General features: G+C 41.0%; 1 protein-coding gene and 1 pseudogene across 5 annotated transcripts in view; both read left to right on the top strand.

Moving 5' to 3' along the window:
• The window catches only part of KIAA0391 (KIAA0391 ortholog), a 204,511-nt gene that overhangs the window by 171,410 nt on the left and 9,900 nt on the right, over positions 1 to 23,201 (top strand). The window lies entirely within an intron of this gene.
• On the top strand, positions 21,397 to 21,974 carry LOC105550161 (annotated as a pseudogene).

Below are 23,201 nucleotides of genomic sequence, written 5' to 3'. Positions count from 1 at the left end.
TCTCTACTAAAAATACAAAAATTAGTGGGGCATGGTGGCAAATGCCTGTAATCCCAGCTACTGAGGAGGCTGAGGTAGGAGAATCGCTTGAACCTGGAAAGCAGAGGTTGCAGTGAGCCAAGACCATGCCACTGCACTCCAGCCTGGGTGAGAGAGGGAGACTCCGTCTCAAAAAAAAACAAAAGTATACGAGGATGGCAATTTTATATCAGGGACCTGAGCATCCAAATTTACAGTTAAACTTTTGGCTCTCATTTGTGGCTCACATTATATTTCTCTTGGACAGTCTGCTCTGGTTTATTTTGTTCTTAGACCCTTTTCATGTCTGACTGTTGCTGAAGTCTAATAATTGGCCTTGATACATTCTGAACCTCAGTGAGAATGTTCTTTCTGAAATGGACATCTGAAACTGTCACTTTCCTGCTACTACCACCCTTCAGAGGCTTCTCATCACAAAACCCAAAATCCTGTGTGCCTTATGCAAGAGTCCTGCCTACCTCCCAGCCTCGACTCTCACCTCTCCTCAGCTTCTCCTCTCTCCCACCCTGCACTGTACACTCCACTGGTCCTAAAATTCTTGTTATTCCCTCAACATACCATACCATTTCACTCATTTGTGCCTTTGCATTTGCTGATTCTTTAATCTAGAAGATTAAAGAAGTTCTAAACTGGGGAGTTACATTTTAGCTTTCAAAGCTTTTCATAGGCTTCTCTTTTCTCCTACCCTGTTGATTCTACTGACACCTTTTATTTACTCCCACTGGGCTCTAAACTCACTGAGGACAGGGACCATGTCTTGTTTACTCTTATATCCACCTGTGCTTCAGGTAGTACCTGCAGCAGAAAAGGTACACCCATTTGGTAAATTTGTGTATTATTTGTATTGCATTAGAATAATGTACGTTACAGTGATTTATTTATGTCTATCTTCCTACTATGGAATGAATTATTTAAAGAAAAGAACTGAATCTTATTGATAGGAAGATCTAAATATCCCTGCACCTCAGGTAGCACCTATCATATGTGGATACCATATAAATATTTGTGTTGAATTTAATAAACTCAGGCTGAACCTGCTCTGTATATATTGTGATGACTTTCAGATTAACCTTTAGACACATTCATAGGGTTACTGTCTTGGATGATCTCTAGGGATCCTCATTTATTTTTGGTCTTTGGGGTTACTGTATGTTCTGCTGTTGGTGTTTTTCACTCTTTGGGTGTTGTTTTTCTTCCTTTACAAAGATAGTATACATGTTTATTGTTGGGGTGGAGTCAAATCATATCAAATGATAGAAAATGAAAGCCATCTCCCTAGTCCTATTCCCTGGAAGAGACCACTGATAACAGTGTAGTATGTATCTTTTAAGACTATTTTCAGCACATACATACATATGTATTTTGCACAAATATGGCATAATTAAATATATTGTTCTAAAATTTACATTTTCATCTAGCTATCTAGCTCTCTCTTTCTCTCTCTCTCTCTCTCTGTATATATATATACATCTCACATATTTCCAAGTGCAATATTTTGGAAGTTTTAAGTAGTCAGATTAGAGCCATGTTTGGTATTGTGACTTTGTTCCTGACCTGGGTAGAGTGCTGGGCTTAGCTGACATATTTTACAATCAAGTGATCACTCCTGACATTATTTGCAGAGTGCTCTTACCAGCAGAGGAGAAAGAGCTACTGTCCCCAAAGACTGGAGCAAACGGCCCTGAGGGAAGTGCAAAATGTCTTTGGAGTGTTATTTCTTTTATCTTAAAATTTAGTGCAGATCTTGCATTCAAAGACTTCATGGTATATCTGTGTTTGTTTCCTTTTTTTTTTTCTTTTTTTTTTTTTTTTTTTACAAGGAGTTTCTCCCAAAAAACTGAGCCTGCAGTAACGGTCACTCCAGGAAGTTATGTCTTGTTTATCCTATGACTTCAAGTACATTCAGTGTATTGCCAAGTACTGCTCATGTACACCCCAGCAGAGAAATATAGTGTTAGGTTTCCAACAAAAGTACCTAAGGATTTCCCACAGTTCACGTAAGAAGGATGCAAAAGATGTTACTGGAATAATCATAGTCACAGTTAGCTGTAGAGTAAAGGACAGGGCCCAGTATGGTGGCTCACGCCTGTAATCCCAGCATTTTGGGAGGCAGAGGCAGGCAGATCTCTTGAGCCCAGGAGTTTGACACCAGCCTATGAGCAACATCTCTATGTTGTAGACACGAGAGTCTCACTACTCTCGTCTCTACAAAAAAATACAAAAATTAGCCAGGTGTGGTGGTGCACCCCGGTGGTCCCAGTTACTTGGGAGGCTGAGGCAGGAGGATGGCTTGAGCCCAGGAGATTGAGGCTACAATGAACCATGATTGCACCACTGCACTCCAGCCTGGGCAAGAGTGAGACCATGTCTAAAAAGAAGAATAAGGGACAGATTTAATAAGGGAATGTTTTAAAAAGAAAGGAGTTAAAATTGAGAGTTATATGCTACAAGAAGAGGGACCGATGAAGAATGTGGGTTTGTGGTTAGAATTGCCTAGGTTTGAAACCTAGCTCTGCTACTTACTGGCCTATAACTTTGAACTAGTTTCTTAACCTTGCTGTGGCTCAGTTTCCCCATAAGTAAAAGGGAAGTAGGAGTGGGTGGTAATAATGGTACCAAATTCATAAGGGTATCTATGAGGATTAAATGGTAATGTGTATAAACACATTAATATTTAAAGTACTTTTGACACATAATTGCCTAGTAACTCATAGCTAAAGGTGAAAAAAATGGAAGATTCTTCTTTTTGGTTTAGATCACTTTTTAACCTATATGCCTGAAAAAAAGCAGCTTAAAACAGCTCTTCTACCAAGAACAAACTCAGACCATCCATGTTTCTGCCTTGATTCAAGTATAGTGAATACACTTGTCTCATTTTATATTCTAATTACTCACATCAATCCCCGTTATTGCTTCCCACCATTTCCACTTTCTGTGTCCCATTTCTGCCAAGAAAAGCAGAAGTAAGGGAGATGTGAGGGCTTGGGGATTTCTAAAAACTTTTCATAAATCCTCATTGTTATGTTATATTGAATTATAGTTATGTTAATGTAATATTTGCCAAATCTTCCCTCTGGGAAAGACAAAGAATTTCCTCCATTAGAGACTAACATTTTAACTTTTTAGAGGACAGGTATTATGGTGTTACATACCTAATATGAGAATTACTCAATTATGAGAGTTCATTAAATATAATTTAATGCAGAAACTCACTTAAAAAAAAATTTTTTTCCCTTATGTTTACTTATCTTCTTGGATATCATTTTTTTTTTTAAACTCCATTTTGCACATGGGGAAACTTAGGCTCTTAATTTGCCTCAAAGGCACAAAGTACATTACTGAGCCTGAACAACTGGGTTTAAACATATGAGGCTGCTATTTTTGTACATCAAAAATGGTAGAATATTGGCAATTTATGTGGTTCTCTAATAAATACAAAGCCTCTGTGTGTGTGTGCATAAAATAGATCATGTATGAAGACTGTTTAAATGTAAATATGTAGTTTAAAGAGTAAATAATAAAACTAATACCTTTGTACCCACCAGTTGGGTTAAGAAGTTCCCTGTATGTCCTGTTGAACCTCTTCTAACCTTGTCTCCTTTTCCCTACTAACTTCTTCTCCAACTCTCCACCCCAGTCAGGTAACATAATCCTGACTTCTGTGTGAATAATTTTCTTGCTTTTCATTGTTTAGGATTGAAAAACTGAGGAGCAAGCTCAACTCTAGCTGTGTGAGGAAGGGGCAAGATTGTCACTATCAGAGAAAGCTCCCTTGAGAAGATAAGCTGAGCAAGGTCTTTGGTTTATGATCTGGCTTTATTCTTTGGGAGCTCCTTCTGGGGAAGTCAGAGCTCAAGGTCAAGTCTTAGGAAACGGAAGGTTTACCACAGTCAGGGCATCTGGCAAAGCTGTAGTTTGGACCAGGTACCCAATAACATGCAACAGAAAATATGGTCAAACAGAACAAGCTGCTGTTTTTCTGCCTCTAAACTCACCATGGCTTTCCCTCAGCTTTAGGAGTAGGTCAAAGCAAATTTTTCTTACATTTTCAATAAACTACAAATCTTCACTGATTAAGGCACCATGGAATGTCAGGGAGTAAGGAAGCTCTGGACTGTGGTTAAAAGAAGCCAAGTACAGGCTCACTAAGGCATTCTGTGCTCCAGTTAAAAGGATGGTGGCCATGCACAGTGGTTCACACCTCTAATACCAGCACTTTGGGAGGCCGAGGCGGGCGGACTGTTTGAGGCCAGGAGTTCAAGACCAATCTAGCAACATGATGAGATTCCCATCTCTACTAAAAATACAAAAAATTAGCTAGGTGTTGTGGTGCACACCTGTAATCCCAGCTACTTGGGAAGCTGAGGCATGAGAATCATCTGAATCCAGGAGGTCTAGGTTGCAATGAGCCCTCATTGTGCCACTTGCACTCCAGCCTAGGCAAGAGAATGAGACCCTGTCTCAAAAAAATAATAAAATAAGTGATGGCAGTGGGGATCTTGGCAATGACAGTATGCAATGTGGCTATCTCTTGAGTCACTTTTCAATCTGGATTAATTGTCCTCTGTATCTGATACACAGCAATCATCCTGGGATCTCCCTTCACCATCCTCTGGGGGATTCCCATTACCGCTCTCCTGTATTGGAACTCCAATTTCCTGTCTTCCTCTTTCTTGGATTAGTCTCTTTAGTGAAAAATTCTCCAGGAGCTTCTCAAAGAAGGGTACATGGGAGGTAAAATTTTTGTGAGTTTCCATGTCTGAAAATGTATTTATATTATTCTTACACATGATGGTATAGCTGAAAATAGATCTCAGGTTAGAAATAATAATATTTCAGAATTTTGAAGGCAGTGTTTTATGCTCCCAGTGGTACTCTTGAAGTCTGAAGACATTCTGGCTCTTTTTCTTTTGTATATGATCTGCTTTATTCTCTCTGGAGATTTTTGGAGTCTTCCTTATGTCTCCAGTGTTTTAAAATTTTGCAGTGCTGTGACTTTGTATGGTCTATTTTCATTCATTGAGTTGAACACACAAACTATTTCATTCTAGAAACTGATATCTTCTTATTTGGGGAAATGTTCGTTGGTTATTTTGTTGATGATTCCTTCCCCTCTGTTTCCTGGTTCTCTCTCTCTAAACTCAAATAATGAATCTTCAGACTTCTATCTCCTACCCCAGCAAAAGCAGTATGTAACAGAGGGGGCAAGGGTGTGTGAGTCTAGGAATCTAATGCTTCTTCAGCAGTTTTCCCCAGTTCTCCTTAGTTCAGCCACACACTTCCATTAAGTCTTACTCCTTTACTTCCAGTTCTGGAGTCTTTTGAAAATCGGGTTGGTTTTTAGCTTACCTCTCTTCAGATTTGATTTTGTTGGTCTGTAAAGTCAGTTACTACTTGTTTATCTGCTTTCCAGCTTCCAAAATTTTGTTGCTATTGTCTCCAAAGTCATTGTGGATTTGTCATTTTAGAAGGTCTATATTATAGTTTTTTGTTGTTGTTGTTTGTTTGTTTGTTTGTTTGTTTTTGAGACAGAGTCTCGTTCTGTCGCCCTGGCTGGAGTGCAGTGGCGCGATCTCGGCTCACTGCAAGCTCCACTTCATGCCATTCTCCCGCCTCAGCCTCCGGAGTAGCTGGGACTACAGGCGCCCGCCACTACGCCCGGCTAATTTCTTTTTTTTTTTGTATTTTTAGTAGAGATGGGGTTTCACCGAGTTAGCCAGGATGGTCTCCATCTCCTGACTTCGTGATCCGCCCGCCTGCCTCCCAAAGTGCTGAGATTACAAGCTTGAGCCACCGCGCCCGGCCTATATTATAGTTTTAATGGAATTTCAAGTGGGATTAAGATGAGATGCTTGTGTTCAGTTTGCCTTAACCTGAAAGTTTATGTTCTACTCTTACCAAGTGTTGACAGAGATTATCACAAAAACCACCCAAATCTGTGATAATGCCAAAAGAAACTCTTTTTTTCTCTGTCTTTTGTTTTATTCTTTCCTTTTCTTTTCTTTTTTGCTCTTTGTTTTGGAGGTGGGGAGAAATAGTAAGGATTGGGAGCTCTAAATTCCCTAATCCAGTCCCTATTGTGTAGTAATAGCTAACATTTATTATTTTCCCATGTGCTTTGTGTCTACATACATTATCTAAAGTAACCCTCATAATAACCCAATTATTATTTCTACTTTACCAATGATAAAACAGGCTCAGAGAGGAAATGTAACTTCCCCAAGGTCACACAGTTGGTACATAGTAGAATTAGAATCTGAACCCAGAGAGCCTGATGCCAAAGCTTGTGCTCTTAATTATGATTATTGAACTATTAAGTAATACATGTTGGAAAGGTCTCTATTATGTGTCTATTCAGTTTTATTTATGTATAAGTCCTTCCACTGCAGAGCTTCATAGAGTGCTTAAAACATGAACTGGAGATGTCTAAGGTGTCCCTCCCTCCCTTCCTTCCTCCCTCTTATTATTTTTTCTGCATCCAGTCATCCATTATAAGGTGTCTTTTTATATAGCCAGGTATTTTGTATATTTCGAACAGACAGTACTTTACCAGAAAACGGAATCAATAACCATAGCGTACAATTGTGTGTGGCTTTGTAGCAAAACAAAAGCTGTGTGAATTAGTGCAGCCTTGTCCAGGCTACACAAATTTTCAAGCTTCTGAGCTCCCCACTCATCTTACTCTTTCTCTTCTAGTCATGAAATGGAGCCCTTTTATCCTGACAGTATTCATATACTTTCCCAGAGTGAGCAAATTATTCCCTATATGGACTGGACCTAGAACCCTAGGGGGAATTTTTAATAAACCTTTTGAGAGTGGAAATTTAAATGCATCAAAATAAGTTAATCTTCCTGAAATTAGTTTGCAGTCTTCAGAATACCTATCCTTTCTTGCCTCACAGGATAAGGAGGAAACACAGATATCTTACAGAGAAAATAAAAGGACCAAATGCATATAAATGTTTGGAGAAAAGTCACACTATGAGTCAGGTGGCAAATCTGTCTTCTAGACAGCTTTGACTCTTGGCTAACTGGGGAAATCCATCTAGGCCAACAATTTAATAGTTTTCTAAAAGACTGGATGACTGTGTGGGTGCTAATGGCATCAGAGAAGATAGTGGTGAGCAGGAAACATCCCACACTTGACAGGATGTTCCCAAAGCAGGAAGGGATTTCTCTTCCTCCGTAGAACTGTTTCATTAACTAAGGACAAGATGAGATAATTGAAATCTCCCTAAAATACCAAAGACTGACGAAAGCAGGATATAGGACATGGTGGGTCTGATGTAAACCAGTGGGATCATTTTTGACATTATAATGAAGTAATAGTATTTTGTATATATCCATATATCCATTTTTTCCCCCAAGAGATTCAAAGTGCTTTACATAGTGAGTCAGTCATTGAATACTTTTAGATCTGTGTACGAAGAGGTAGAAGTAGGACTCCTGCTCAGTCAGCCTCAGCCTTTCTCCTCTGGATACACCACCAGACTTACAAAGCTTGCAGCTTACATACCGCCCGGTGGAAGTTTCTTTTTCTTATCTTCCATTTCTCTCATTTTCATCAAGTGCTAATCTGTCTGTTGTATGGTATATAGCACTTAAGTAGTTCCAGCAAGTCAATATGATTAAGCTTCCTTTAAATAAATCATGATCTCTTTATCTCTCTGCAAGCAGCAACAGCTGTCAAAGGTAGAACTGAGGCCAAGGCAGCACCAATGGAGCAGGCTGCTAGTGAAAATATGACAAGAATATTTGAAACTAGAAGCCTCAAGGCACAGCTTTGCTAGGTTTCTTGAGCTCTCCCCCTTGGTGGCATTTTCAGAGGTACACAGAAAAATGTTGAATATAGCAGTCACTTGAGAAATACAGAGACACTCTATGTCTGGGACAGGGATTCTCATCCCAAAACTTAGCTCAAGAAAAAAACAAGAGGAACGAAGACAAAGAAGGGACTTAAACTGCATATTAGCTAACCTGCAGAGAGTAATAACATAAAAACAAGTAGAAAGCTCCACTGGACTAGTGTAAGTTATGAGTTCCCTGTTTTTTTCCACTGTAAATTTTGTGGGGAGCACAATGCATCAATTACAGGCATTATGTTTGTGATCTCCTAAGTTCTAGAACACTGCCTCAGGAGAGTTCATCAGTCATTGTCTTCATCCCTAAAGTGGTCTTGCGTTCTCTCAGTTTGTGGGAAATAATTGTCAAAATTAATAAATGCACATGAAAGAATATTTACTTTTCTTGCTTTCTCTTGTCTGCTTTTGACTTAACCCCATTATATCCTCAAATCCAGCCAGACTCAAATAGGAAAATTTCCACCCAGGACAATTAATTGCAGTTCAAGCCCCAAGTTACCATAAGGTTCTTTAGTGAGGTAATCACATAAAAAGTGAAGATGGGCTGGGCATGGTGACTCCTACCTGTAATCTCAGCACTTTGGGAAGCAGAGGCAGGAGGATTGCTTGAACCCAGGAATTCAAGACCAGCCTGGGCAACATCATGAGACTCTATCTCTACAAAAAATTAAAAAAAAAAAAAACTAGCCGGCTACAATAGCATACACCTGCAGTCCCACCTACTCAGGAGGCTGAGGTGGGAGGATCGCTGGAGCCTGGGAGATTGAGACCACAGTGAACCATGATCATGCCACTGCACTGCAGCCTGGATAACAGAGCAGGATCAAAAAAAAAATGAAGATGAATTATTTCCTGGCTTTTTTGTTGTTGTGGTTCTTAAAGACCAGTGTGATAGTATATTTCCTGGCTTTAGTTTCCCAAACAATTGTAGAACTGGTATTAGAAATCCTTTATATTAGTACACTATGTGGGTTACCTGTGGTTATTTTAAGAACTTTCATTTTTAATGGAATTTTAAATATCTCAGCTTATAAATAACTAAAGATACTGTCTTAAATATCATATATTTAAAATGAATTTGCTCTCCTTTCATAGTTCAGGTTCTGAACTATAGCTATGTAAATGTGTAAAGAGGAAGCAGGTCAAAGACTAAATCCCTTTACATCCTTCCTGGTATATACACTCACATGGTTTTATCTGAGAAAAGGGGCCGGGCACAGTGGCTCACGCCTGTAATCCCAGCACTTTGGGAGGCCCAGGTGGGCAGATCACTTGAGGCCAGGAGTTCAAGACCAGCCTGGACAACATGGCGAAACCCTGTCTCTATCAAAAATACAAAAAATAGCCGGGCATGGTGGCGCATGCCTGTGGTCCCAGCTACTTGGGAGGCTGAGGCAGGAGAATCGCCTGAACCCAGTGAGCCAAGATTGTGTCACTGCACACCAGCCTGGGTGACAGAGCGAGACTCAGTCTCAAGAAAAAAAAAAAAAGAAGAAGAAGAAGATATCTTACACCCCTCAAATGCATGGTGCTTTGCTCGTCAAACACCCTACCTACTCCCAGTTTGGACTTAGAACAACTGCTGACCATTTTCAGGGAGAACAGTTTCTACTTTAATCAGACTCCCCTTCTACATCAGGTCCTTTAGAGGAAATTATTCCTGAGTTTAGGGATCCATGAACTTCTTCTGGTTCCTGAAGAGCTATTTACATTGATTCATTTTACACATAGAATAATAACATCAGAAGCTGCCAGGAAATGACACGGATGCATTATCCAAGGAGTGCCAGACTAGCTGAATAGAACTGAGGTCTGCTCCTAACTAAGGCTCAGATAAAGTGGAGCTTCTTCTCACCATCCCGCGACTGATTCATTAAAGGGAGGGAAGTTGAACTGAAGGTAGAGAGGTAGATTGAGGAAGGAAATGTACTTAAGCACTGACACATGGCCTCCCTGAATCACCTTATCAAATAGGCCCCTACTTGTTTCCTAAAGTCATTAAAAGAGGGAGATATTGCCAGAAAGAACTTGCCTTGAGAGCCAGGGAGTTTTGAGATCTTTTTTTTTTTTTTTTTTTTTTTTTTTTTTTTTTTTTTTGGAGATGACCACTCTCCATTTTATTTTCTCTTTTTTAAAAAATTTTTTTTATTTCCGTAGGTTATTGGGGAAAAGGTGGTGTTTGGTTCATGATTAAGTTCTTTAGTAGTGATTTGTGAGATTTTGGTGCACCTATCACCCAAGCAGTATACACTGCACACAATTTGTAGCCTTTTATCCCTCACCCCCCTTCCCACTCTTTCCCTCTGAGTCCCCAAAATCCATTTGGTCATTCTTTTGCCTTTTCATTTTCATAGCTTAGCTCCCACTTATGAGTGAGAACATTTGATGATTGGTTTTCCATTCCTGAGTTACTTCACTCAGAATAATAGTCTCCAATTTCATCCAGGTTGCTGCAAATGCCATTAATTCATTCCTTTTTATGGCTGAGTAGTATTCCATCATATACATATACCACAGTTGTTTTTGTTTTTTTCTTTTTTTTTTTTTTTGAGATGGAGTCTCCCTCTGTCGCCCAGGCTGGAGTGCAGTGGCATGATCTCGGCTCACTGTAAGCTCTGCCTCCCGGGTTCATGCAATTCTCCTGCCTCAGTTCCCAAGTAGCTGGGACTACAGGCGCCCACCACCACGCCCAGCTAATTTTTTGTATTTTTAGTAGAGATGGGGTTTCACCGTGTTAGCCAGGATGGTCTCAATCTCCTGACCTCATGATCCTCCCACCTCGGCCTCCCAAAGTGCTGGGATTACAGGCGTGAGCCACCGCGCTTGGCCTATACCACAGTTTTTTAATCCACTCATTGATTGGTAGGCATGGAAGTCATTATACGAAAAAGACGCAAGTTTATAGCAGCACAATTCGCAATTGCAAAAACAAAATCCTTTCTTTATATTACCACGTAGGAACTCCTTGACTAAGTCCCTAATTTCTTTTTCCTTTAGCTTCTTTATTCTCTAAACGAGAAAATACTGCCGACTTCCCTCATAAATTGCTATGAGAAATAATAGTAAACTATCAAAGATAATTTCATCTTTACATGCAAAAAACTGTATGTAAATAATGTTTAATATTTTTGTTAATGATAACTTGATAAATTTTAATAACACTGTAAGGATAGTGGAAGGGTAGGGGAGGCACAGGTGCAGGCAGGAGGGTACCTGAGGAATTCCTACCTTGGACCAGAACACAAAATCGCGGATCCTATACTGATACAAATATAAATTTGGAATAGTAGTTCCAATTACTAATAGTAAATAAATAGGAAGAATGATATTAGATGACTGACATTTCAATTATGTTTCTACCAGAAAGTGCATTTTGGCCAAATATTAACATGAAACCAGAAGTCAATCATGGCCAGGCATGTTATCTCACGCCTGTAATCCCAACATTTTGGGAGGCCGAGGTGGGAGGATTGCTTAAACCCAGGAATTCGAGTCTAGCTTGGGCAACATGGTGAGACCCCATCTCTAAAGAAGAAAAAAATTAGCTGGGTGTAGCGGCACAGGCCTGTGGTACCAGCTACTCAGGTTGCTGAAGCAGGAGGATGGCTTGGGCCCAGGACATCAAGGCTGCAGTGAGCCATGTTTGTGCCACTGCTGCACTCCAGCCTGGGTGACAGAGTGAAACCCTGTCTCAAAAACAACAACAACAAAAAACAAATTAAAAAGAAGGTAGTCATTATCCTCTCTGGCTGTCTTCTTTCATGGTGCAGGCTGGATGCTGAGCCCTGTAAATCTCCCCACTGGGTGAACTGCTGCTGCCTGTAGGTGTGGCTGGTCTCCAACCATGACTGGGCTTTACCCTGTCCAGCTCTCTCTATGAGTCTGCAGTCAGCTCCTGCTCCTAGTCCCCACACCAGCCTATATCTCATCTGCACTGTTGCCCTCAAGCCTCCTACTCCACCCCCTCCCCATCCCTCTGCCAATCACTTACCTCCTGTTGCACATAGAAAATAGAAAATATCAGGATGAATGACTTCACATCTCTACATACACACCACATACACACACCTACACACAAACCACACAATCAGACTTTCCTGTTTTTCGACCTACCCTTATCCTTCCATCTCAGTTGCAAGAGGTGTTCTGTCCACCTGTTCTCTAGATTCTGTCCCCGGCTTTCTTAGGAACCTTGCTTTCTTTTCTGTGCCCATATCTTCAGCCTCTACCTTGCTACTTGCTTTTTCTGATCAAAATATGAATATTCTTAAGTCCCTTCCATCCTTAAAAAAATTGAGAAACTTTCTGCTGGTTGGGTGCGGTGGCTTACGCCTGTAATCCCAGTACTTTGGGAGGCCAAGTCAGACAGATTGCTTGAGGTCAGGAGTTCCAGACCAGCCTGGGCAACGTGGTGAAACCCCATCTCTACAAATAATACAAAAATTAGCCAGGTATAGTGGTGTGCACCTGTAGTCCCAGCTATTCAGGAGGCAGAGGTGAGAGAATCACTTGAGCCCAGGAGGTTGAGGCTGCCACTGCAGTCCTCCAGCCTGGGTGATGGAATGAGGCAAAACACACACACACACACACACACACACACACACACAAACCTTTCTCCCTTCGCAGTGAAGCTTCTGAGAGGTGGGATTTTGAAGAGGCCACAACACTCAGTATCTGAAATGAAGAGCAGAACTGATTGTTTGCTCAGACATAATAGAACTATACTTGTAGGACAGAGTCTCTCTGGGCAAAACAAACTGCATCCTTATATAGGATTTAGGGAACCAACTGAAATCTCACTCCTGCCCCCTCTGGCATCATCAAAATGACTCCCCGGGTTACAGGCCACACTTTGGTTCTATCTGACATGGTGTCCCCGTAGCACTGGTACATAGCCGCTCCCTCCTTCTTGAAATGCTCCTTATAGTCTCTTTCTGAGAGACCACTGTCTCCTGGGTTTTCATCTTTTTGGTCATGCTTCAGTCTCTGTTACAAGCTTTTCTTAGTACCCCATCCTTCAAATAATGGTATTCCTCAAGTGTCATCCTCCATTATCTTCCCTCCAGAGTCTTTACCTATCCTGTTACAGCTCATCTACTCTCTGATGGCACCTGCCATTGCATGTTCCCTGACTCCCAAATGTTTATTTGCAGCCCAGATCCCTCTCCTAAGTGGTAGAGAGCCACATAACTGGCTGCCTACTAGATCTCTTTCACCTTGGGATATCAAAAGCTCCTCCTCTCATAGACTCCAGCTGTCCAATCTGTCTTCCTTTGTCCCTCTCTTTATTTCCCATATCCAGTCAGTGACTAAGTCTGCTCAGTTCTGCTTTAGTAACTCCCAGAGAGCTCTGTTCTCTTCATCTTTACTGCCGGTTTTCTCATTAGCTCTTGCCTGAATTACTGCAGAACCCTCCTAATTGATCTCCCTTTTGTAGCCCAGCCTTCATGCAGTCCACAATTTTGATCTCTCTAAAATGGAAGTCATGTCACTCTCCTGTTTTGTTTTGTTTGTTTGTTTGTTTGTTTGTTTGTGACAGAGTTTCGCTCTTGTTGCCCAGGCTGGAGTGCAATGACGCAATCTCAGCTCACCACAACCTCCGCCTCCCGAGTTCAAGCGATTCTCCTGCCTCAGCCTCCTGAGTAGCTGGGATTACAGGCATGTGCCACCACGCCCAGCTAGTTTTTGTATTTTTGGTAGAGATGAGGTTTCTCCATGTTGGTCAGGCAGGTCTTGAACTCCTGATCTCAGGTGATCCGCCCGCCTTGGCCTCCCAAAGTGCTGGGATTACAGGCATGAGCCACTGTGCCCAGCTCACTCTCCTGTTTTAAATCCTTTGATTTTCCCCCATTGCTTTCAGGCAGGAAAACACTTTACAAAACTTATAAGGACCTCTGGGATCTAACCCTTGCATTCATTTCCAGTCTTATTTCTGGCACGTCCCATGTCATCCTCCCACACCTCTGCTTGAGTCACATTTGACACCTTGCAGTTCCTCAAATTCAGCGTGCTAATAAAGAGCCTCCACCTTCAACTTGCTGCTCCTGTCCTTGGAAATTCCCATTCCTTGCCGGGCTAATTCATCTGAAAACTCAGCTCAGCTGTCACTTCCTCTGTGGTGACTTCCCTGACCACCTTCCTCACCCACAGTCTGATTGAAGTGCCCATCCTTTGCGTTCTGTCTTAGTGCATACATTGTATTTTAAGTCCTTGAGGTTAGAGATAACTGTGTTTGGTTGTTTTTTTGTTTGTTTGAGACAGTCTCGCTTTGTCTCCCAGGCTGAAGTGCAGTGGCGCGATCTCGGCTCACTGCAACCTCTGTCTCCTGGGTTCAAGCAATTCTCCTGCCTCAGCCTCCCGAGTAGCTGGGACTACAAGCATGTGCCACCACGCCTGGCTAATTTTTTTGTATTTTTAGTAGAGACAGGTTTCACCATGTTGGTCAGGCTGGTCTCGAACTCCTGACCTCAAATGATCCACCCGCCTCGGCCTCCCAAAGTGCTGGGATTACAGGCGTGAGCCACCATACCTGGCTGGAATAACTGTTTTTTTATATCTGTATCCCAAGTACCATATGCCTAGTGACTTACAGAGGAGGTTCTTGTTAATCTTTGATAAATGAACTGGCCTTTTCATCAGGACCATAATGTTTTATTTTATTAAGAGATAGGGTCTTGTTGTGTTGCCCAGGCTACAGTTGAACTACTGGGCTCAAGCAATCCTCCTACCTCAGCATCCCAAGTAGCTGGGACTACATGCATGTACCACCAAACCCAGCCTCTAGATTCAACTACCAGTTCACAAGAAGCATAGAAGACTGGAGACTATGTTACATGATACTGTAGGGATGCAGTCGATAAAATCTAAATGGAGGAAATTCTCTATGAACAATCATATGCCTTAAACTATAAGGGAGAAAAGCTAAATGGGGAAAGAGGTTCTACAGAGTCCTAAGAGAGATATCAGGCAATTTCAATGTATGGGAATTTTTTAGATCCTTATTCAAAAAACAATTGTGACTCAGAAATATGAGTCATTTATGTTACATAAATTTTATATTAAATGTATTTTACAACAATAAAAGATTTTATCGGGCTGGGCGCGGTGGCTCATGCCTATAATCCCAGCACTTTGGGAGGCTGAGGTAGGCAGATCACTTGAAGTCAGGAGCTTGAGACCAGCCTGGCCAACATGGTGAAACCCTGTTTCTTCCAAAAATAGAAAAATTAGCCAGGCATAGTGGTGAACACCTGTAATCCCAGCTATTTGGGAGGCTGAGGCATGAGAATCACTTGAACCCGGGAGGCAGGGGTTACAGTGAGCCAAGATTGTGACACTGTACTCCAGCCTAGGTGACAGAGTAAGACTCTGTCTCAAAAAAAAAAAAAAAATTGTGCTTATCTTTTTTTTTTTGAGACGGAGTCTCGCTCTTTTGCTCAGGCTGGAGTGCAGTGGCACAATCTCAGCTCACTGCAACCTCCATCGCCCAGGTTGAAACGATTCTCCTGCGTCAGCCTCCCAAGTAACTGGGTTTACAGGCACGTGCCACCACCCCCAGCTAATTTTTTTGTACTGTTAGTAGAGATGAGGTTTCACCAAGTTGGCCAGGTTCGTCTCAAACTCCTGACCTCACGTCATCCACCTGCCTTGGCCTCCCAAAGTTCTGGGACTACAGGCATGAGCCAACAAGCCCGGCGTGTGCTTAGGTGTGATCTCGGCTCACTGCAGCCTCCACCTCCTGGGCTTAAGCGATTCTCCTGCCTCAGCCTCCTGAGCATCTGGGATTACAGGCGCCTGCCACCACACCCAAGTAATTTTTGTATTTTTAGTAGAGATGGGGTTTCCCCATGTTGGCTAGGCTGGTCTCAAACTCCTGACCTCATGATCCGCCCACCTCGGCCTCCCAAAGTGTTGGGATTACAGGCGTGAGCCACCGCACCTGGCCCCTGTGCTTATCTTTTAAAGCGTTCTTATATTTAGAAATGCATTCCAACATATTTACAGGTGAAATGATATGTCTGGGATTTGTTTCAAAATAATCTGACAGAAGGAAGTGAATGGGTATATAGTTGAAATTAGATTGGCTGTGAGCTGATAATTATTGCAGCTGAGCAATGTGTACATGGCAGTTCATTATGCTATTCTGCCTGTTTTTGTTTATATTTAAAATTTTTATGATAAAATCCTTTTGTGTTTGTTTGTTTTTTGAGACTGAGTCTCGCTCTGTCGCCCAGACTAGAGTGTAGTGGCACCATCTTGGCTCACTGCAACCTCCATCCCCCAGGTTCAAGTGATTCTCCTGCCTCAGCCTCCCAAGTAACTGGGACTACAGGTGCTTGCCACCATACTCAGCTAAGTTTTTTGTATTTTTAGTAGGGACTGGATTCCACCATGTTGGCCAGGCTGGTCTCAAACTCCTGACCTCAAGTGATTTGCCTGCCTTGGCCTCCCAAAGTGCTGGCATTACAGGAGTTAGCCACCGTGTCTGGACTGATAAAATCTTTTATTGTTGTAAAATATATTTAATATAAAATTTACCATTTTAACCGTTTTTCAGTATACAGTTCAGTGGCATTAACTACTTCATGTTGTGCAACTATTGCCACCATTCATCTCCAGACTTTTGTCATCTTCCCAAACTGAGACTCTGTATCCCTTAAACAATAGCTCCTCATCCCCCCTCCCTGCTGCCCTGACAACCACCATTCTGTGCTGTGTTTATGAATTTGAACTTTAGGTAACTTATGTAAGTGGAATCATTTGGTATTTGTCCTTTAGTGTCTGGCTTTTTTCACTTAGTTTTCAAGTTCATCCATGTTGTAGCATGTATTAGAATTTCATTCCTGTTTAAGGCTGAATAATAATCTATTATATGTATATACCACATTTCATCGATCCATTCATCTTTCAGAAATTGACATTTGGGTTGCTTCCAAAACAGTTTTTAAGTTCTTTCCTGGAGGTATCCCATAATGAAGGTTCTTATAAATGAGGTATATTGATGATAGTTATCTTGCTGAGGAACAGACATAGAATGTTTAATTTCTGAAGACATCAGATTCCAAAGGCTTTAGAGTTTCTGAACAGCTACAATCCATACAACCTCAGGAAGTGCCATAGACTGCAGAGGAGGAGGTAAAAAGGTATGAGCACAGGGAAAGGAAGTTAACATTTGCTGTTTAGGATTACTCAGCAAAGTTCTTGCTCTCGTTCGTCTCTCTTACTTCCCAGGCAGATTTTCTGTTTCCGGAGCATCCCTACTCAGTTATTTCTAACACATGTAGCCCTGCCAACTATATTTTTACCCTAAGCTCAGGAACTACTTTTCATCAGTTTTATGCCAAAAGTTAGTGTGTCACATACGAGTAAAAAAAAAAAAAAAAAAAAAATTTCATCTCCTTGTACTGGAGATAAGCCAAATTAGGGTAGAAGCCAAACCAGAAAAAGTTTAAACCAAATATGAATCTAAAACGTGTTTGTTTGTTTGTTTGTTTGTTTTGTTTGTTTGAGACAGAGTCTCACCATGTTGCTCAAGCTGGTCTCGAACTCCTGGGTTCAAGACATCCTCCCATCTCGGCCTCTCAAAGCACTGGGATTACAGGCATGAGCCACTGCACCTGGCAAAATATGTTTTTATTCTTCTGATTTTTAGAGAATTATCCTTAATCATCTTGAGGAAAAATGATAGACAGAAAATTAAAATTTAACCCCGATAGTAATCAGAATAAAGAAAATACAGTGGCAAAAGGAGACCATATTTCTAGGAAAAATGATTTTGTGAAAAGGAAAGGTGAAATAGTAGGAAATATTGGAAACAGAAACCCCAAATCATAAGAGAGAAAAAAAGAGTTTTAAGATGGTAAGTCTGACTTGAGTAAGCCTCCGTCTTCCCATTCCAGAAGTCTGGGGCAAGTGTACTCCTTATCAGTAAGGGAAGGTATCACTAAGGAGGACCAGTGATGTCTTGTGTGGGATAGGGCAAGCAGGGGATGGGGACGGGGCAGAGTGATACCTTATTTTAGGTTAAGCTTGAGGTATTGGTTACTCAGGAGGTATTAGTTCTGGAATCAGTTTGGAATTTTAGATATGCTCTAGAATGAATTGTGTATTGTTTATTTTGTTCTGCTATGTGGTCCAGACTCCAGAATTTATCCTTCCACTTTTATCACACAGTTTTGATTACCATAGCTGTGTAAGAAGGACTAAAAATGAGGTAAACAGATTTTTCTACTTCATTCTTTTCAAAATTGTTTGAGCTATTCTACTTCCTTTGTCTTTACTAGCTATAGCCTTCCAATTCATGAACCTGGACGGTGGTGTTGAGTTCTTCTATATGCTTGCTGATTTTCTGTCTAGTTGTTCTCTTAATTGTTGAGAGAGGACTGTTGAGGTCTCCAACTGTACTTGTAGATTTGGCTGTTTCTCCTTTTGGTTCTGTCAGCTTTTGCTTTCACATATTTTGCAGCTCTGTTGTTTGGTACATACATTTAAGATTGCTATGTTTTCTTAGATTGACCCTCTTATTATGTAACGTCTTTTGCGTCTCTGGTAATTTTTTTCTGCTCTGAAGTATATTTTATTTAATATTAATGTAGCCACTCCAGCTTTCCTTTCATTGTTTGCATGTTATATAAATTTTTCCATCCTTCTACTTTCCACCAGTCTATATGTTTATATTTGAGGTGAGTGTTTTTTAGATAGCATATAGTTGGGTCATGTTTTTTAATCCACTCTGCCAGCCTCTATCTTTTAATTGGTATATGTAGACTTTTTATAGCTCATACTGTTATTGATATGTTAGGGCTTATACTTGCCATTTATTTTTGTCTTCTGTGTTTTGTCTCTGTTTTACTTTTCCTCCCTTCCTATGGACTACTGAACTTTTTTAGAATTCCATTTTTATTTCTGTATAATGGCTTTTTAAAATCTATAGTGTTTTTTTCTGGGTGCTGTAATTCCAGCACTTTGGGAGGCTGAGACAGGTGAATCATTTGAAGTCAGGAGTTCAAAACCAGCCTGGCCAACATGGTGAAAATCAGTCTTTACTAAAAATACAAAAAAAAATTAGCCAGGCATGGTGCCATGCTCCTGTAATCCCAGCTACTCGGGAGGTTGAGGCAGGAAAATTGCTTGAACCCGGAAGGTGGAAGTTGCAGTGAGCCGAGATCACACTACTGCACTGCAGCCTGGGAGACAGTGAGATTCTGTCTCAAAAAATAAATAAAATAAAATAAAATCTGTAGTGTTTTTGAGTGTATCTTTTTGTATAGCATTTTTAGTGGTCACTGTAGGTGTTTGGGGGGTTTTTCGTTTTTTGTGTTTTTTTTTTATTTTGGTGGGGGTTTTTTCAGATAGGGTCTCACTCTGTTGCATAGGCTGGAGTGCAGTGGCGCTCTCATAGCTCATTGCAGCGTTGATCTATTGGGCCCAAAGGATCCTCCCAGTTCAGCCTCCAGAGCAGCCGGGACCACAGGCACACACCACCATGCCCAACTAATGTTTTTTATTTTTGGTAGAGAAAAAATCTTGCTTTGTTTCCCAGGCTGGTCTCAAACTCCTGAACTCAAGCTGAGGCAGAAATTAAAGAAAGAAAGAAAAAATAAAATTTAAAAAATAAGAGAAATCAGATTTCCTATATAAGGCTGACTTGTCCCAGAGGCAGCAACAGGCACAGTCCAGACCCAAGAAAAGTCTTGATAATACTATCTAATGTGCCCTGAAGACTCTCCCAGTACTCCCTCAACGTAAGGAAGAGAAAAACAAATTTTCCTTTACCTTATAGTGTGAGTTTATAGACTCCTATTCTCTGTAACTAGTAACTTCAAGTATTCTGCTTTACCTAAACAGTACAGTGAAAGTCATGAGCCATCTGAGCAGGCCTGAGCTACAGCCACCTCGGTGCCATAGTGAATGTCATAGACTAAGCTAGTGCCTTGCCGAGCAAGGCACTAAGGCAAACCTAGATAACAGCCATCTAGGTTGCATAGCAACAGTCGTGTGTAATCCTGAGTTATACACCTATCACAGTTTGATTAACTCTCTTTGTTCTGCCTCTGTATTTTTGCTTTCACACCACCATAAGTTTGTTTCAGGCTAGCCCACCCCCTTTTTGAAGGGTATGTAAAAGTCAAGTGCTGTCTTTGTTCTTAGCCCAGTTTTTTAGATGTTAAGTCTGCTAGGTCTGAGTGCACTCAATAAAGATCATCCTGCTTTACCCCGAAGTGTCTCTAGTCCTCCTGATTCCCACAACAAAGCAATCCACTCAACTTGGCCTCCCAAAGTGCTGGGTTACAGGTATGAACTACCACACCCAGCCAACTCTACTTGTTTTATACTTACACAGACACACATACACAGCATCATAGTCTACTGATTTTTTTTTTTTTTTAACCAAGTTTTCTGAGTAAGACTGCCTCTTTCCTGGTCTTTTGGCTAAAGAGAACAAGCCTTTGTTGGTTTTTTTTTTTTGTCTGCACACATTGGCATTTCTAGGTTGACAGCTTCTTCAGCTCCAATTCTGGGATATATGTGGCAAAAAGAAAACCCAGGGAACTCACCACCATGTCAGTCCTTGTGTGCTGAGGTCTCCAGCCAGTTTGCCATTTTTCCCTCTACCTTTCCAAGTCTTCTTATGTTCATTTTGTATATAATGTCCAAGGTTTTTAGTTGCACTTAGTAGGAGACATAGGGAGAAGCACATCTACTCACTCCATTTTCCCTCCTGGTTTCACTTTTGATCTAATGTAGAATCTTAAGTTGAATTTTTTGTATTTTTTTAAAAACTATTCGAAGTATACCTATGACACTGACTCAGCCCACTGGATCCAGCCTTGTAATTTACCCTAGAAGAAGTGGATTCATGGCTGGACTGTCATGGAGTTTCAGGCCAGGGCTTTTATGCTGCACACTCATCTTTTTCCCCGTGTCTTTCATTTATTCTCCTTGTTTTCATTGTTTTCAGAGAGCTGCTTCTAGTAGAGACTTCTCAGCCACAAGATGGTTCCCCAGAGTAGTTCAAGATAGGCTTTTCTGCTCTTCCCTGGGCCCCAGTCTTTAATGTACTATTAGTAAACTCAAGACCATTTATCTAAACCAGGATACAGCTATGAAGACACAACTGTATTTATCTTTAAGCCATGTTTTCCCAGTTGCCTGGAAACTTAAGCAATCAGTATCAGAAATAGTTTTTGTTTGAATTTTTTAATAATTGTATTATTATTATTATTATTTAGAGACGGGGTCTTGTTGTGTTGCCCAGGCTGGTCTCGAACTCCTGGCCTCAAGCAGTCCTCCTGCCTCAGCCTCCCAAAGTGCTGGGATTACAGGCCTGAGCCACCAGACCCAGCCTATGTCTTTTGAGCTATTTGAATCTATGAATCAAAGTTTACTAGTATAGATGTTTGCTCTTTTATTACTAACCCAACTTTTAAAATAGCTTATAAGATTATGTTTAAACATACATAGAATAGCTTTCTTTGCTGTGTCTACTGAGAGAATGAAGACCATTCTCAGCAATCAGACTGTCTACATTCCAAAAAATGGTGACATTACTGTGAAGGGACACACAGTTATTGTGAAAGGCCCCAGAAGAACCCTGCAGAGGGACTTCAGTCACATCAGTGTAGATTCAATCTTCTTGAAAAGAAAAAAAAGAGGCTCCAGGTTGACAAATGGTGGGGAAACAGAAAGGAGCTGGCTGCCGTTCAGACTATTTGTAGTCATGTACAGAACATGATCAAGGGTGTTAACACTGGGCTTCCATTATAAGGTGAGGTCTATGTATGCTTACTTCCCCATCAATGTCATTATCCAGGAGAATGGATCTCTTGTTGAAATCTGAAATTTCTTGGGTGAAAAATATTTCCTCAGGGTTCGGATGAGACCAGGTGTTGCTTGTTCAGTATCTTAAGCCCAGAACGATGAATTAATCCTTGAAGGTAATGACATTGAGCTTGTTTCCAATTTAGAGGCTTTGATTAAGCAAGCCACAGCAGTTAAAAACAAGGATATAGGAAATTTTTGGATGGTATCTGTGTCTCTGAAAAAGGAACCGTTCAGCCGGCTGATGAATAAGATCTAAGAGTAGTCCAGCTTCTGAAATAAGATGCTGGATGATTCCCGAGACCTATTTGTGATATTTAAATGATGCAAAAGACCTATTGATTTGGAAAGAAAAATAAAATAAAATAAAAATAAAAAATAAATAGAACAGAAAGACTGGTAAATAGACATTGTCTTTGGGTAGTGAGCTGTGAGTCATTTGTTCTTTCATTTTTCAAGTTTTCAAATATGAGCTACTTTATGATGGATGAAAATGGATGTTGGGCATATTCTTCAGCTAATCAGAAAATATTTATTAATGAAAAAAATATATTTATGACCCATCCAATATATGTAGAGCCAGCATATATGTTTTCTTAGTCTTGATAGTTACATAAGAAAATATTGGAGGCTGGGCACGGTGGCTCACGCCTGTAATCCCAGCACTTTGGTAGGCCGAGGTGGGTGGATCACCTGAGGTCAGGAGTTTGAGACCAGCCTGGCCAACATGGTGAAACTCCATCTCTACTAAAAATACAAAAATTAGCCAGGTGTGGTGGTGGGTGCCTGTAATCCAAGGTACTCAGGAGGCTGAGGCAGGAGAATCACTTGAGCCCAGGAGGCGGAGGTTGCAATGAGCTGAGATAGTGCTACTGCACTCCAGCCTGAGTGAGAGAGCAAGACTCTGTCTCAAAATAATTATAATAATATTGGGTACTCCGTTACTAAAGGCAGGGACTATGGCTTAAAATTCTGTAGCTGTGATACCTACCATATGCCTTACACATAGAGAGGTCTAGGAAATAACTGCCTGAGCACAGAAACCATTGTTCCTAGCTTTGAAGGGAAGAACTGTATTTTACTAGTTGTAAATCTTTGGGTTTGGTGTCCTCAAGGTTGAGTGTTTCAAGGTTGAGTGTTTCAAGTGTTTTAAGGTTGAGCTAACACTCAAGCAGGTTTAGCTCAACCTGCAAGTTGAGCTAAACTTGAATCTGAAGTGGGCAAGTTGTGTCCATTCTTTTTTTTTTAAGAGATGGTGTCTCACTCTGTTGCCAAGGAGTGCAGTGGTACAATTGTAGCTCACTGTAGCCTTGAACTCCTCAAGCAATCCTCCTGCCTCAGCCTCTCATGTAGCCAGTACCACAGGTGCATGCCACCATGCCTGGCTAATTTTTATTTTATTAATTAATTCATTCATTCATTCATTCATTCATTTTTTTGAGATGGAGTCTTGCTCTGTCACCCAGGCTGGAGTGCAGT

Source organism: Mandrillus leucophaeus, unplaced genomic scaffold, assembly GCF_000951045.1.
Source record: "Mandrillus leucophaeus isolate KB7577 unplaced genomic scaffold, Mleu.le_1.0 Scaffold467, whole genome shotgun sequence".
Classification (NCBI taxonomy): domain Eukaryota; kingdom Metazoa; phylum Chordata; class Mammalia; order Primates; family Cercopithecidae; genus Mandrillus; species Mandrillus leucophaeus.
Note: the sequence above shows the minus strand (reverse complement) of the source record. Positions and strands in the feature narration are given on the sequence as shown.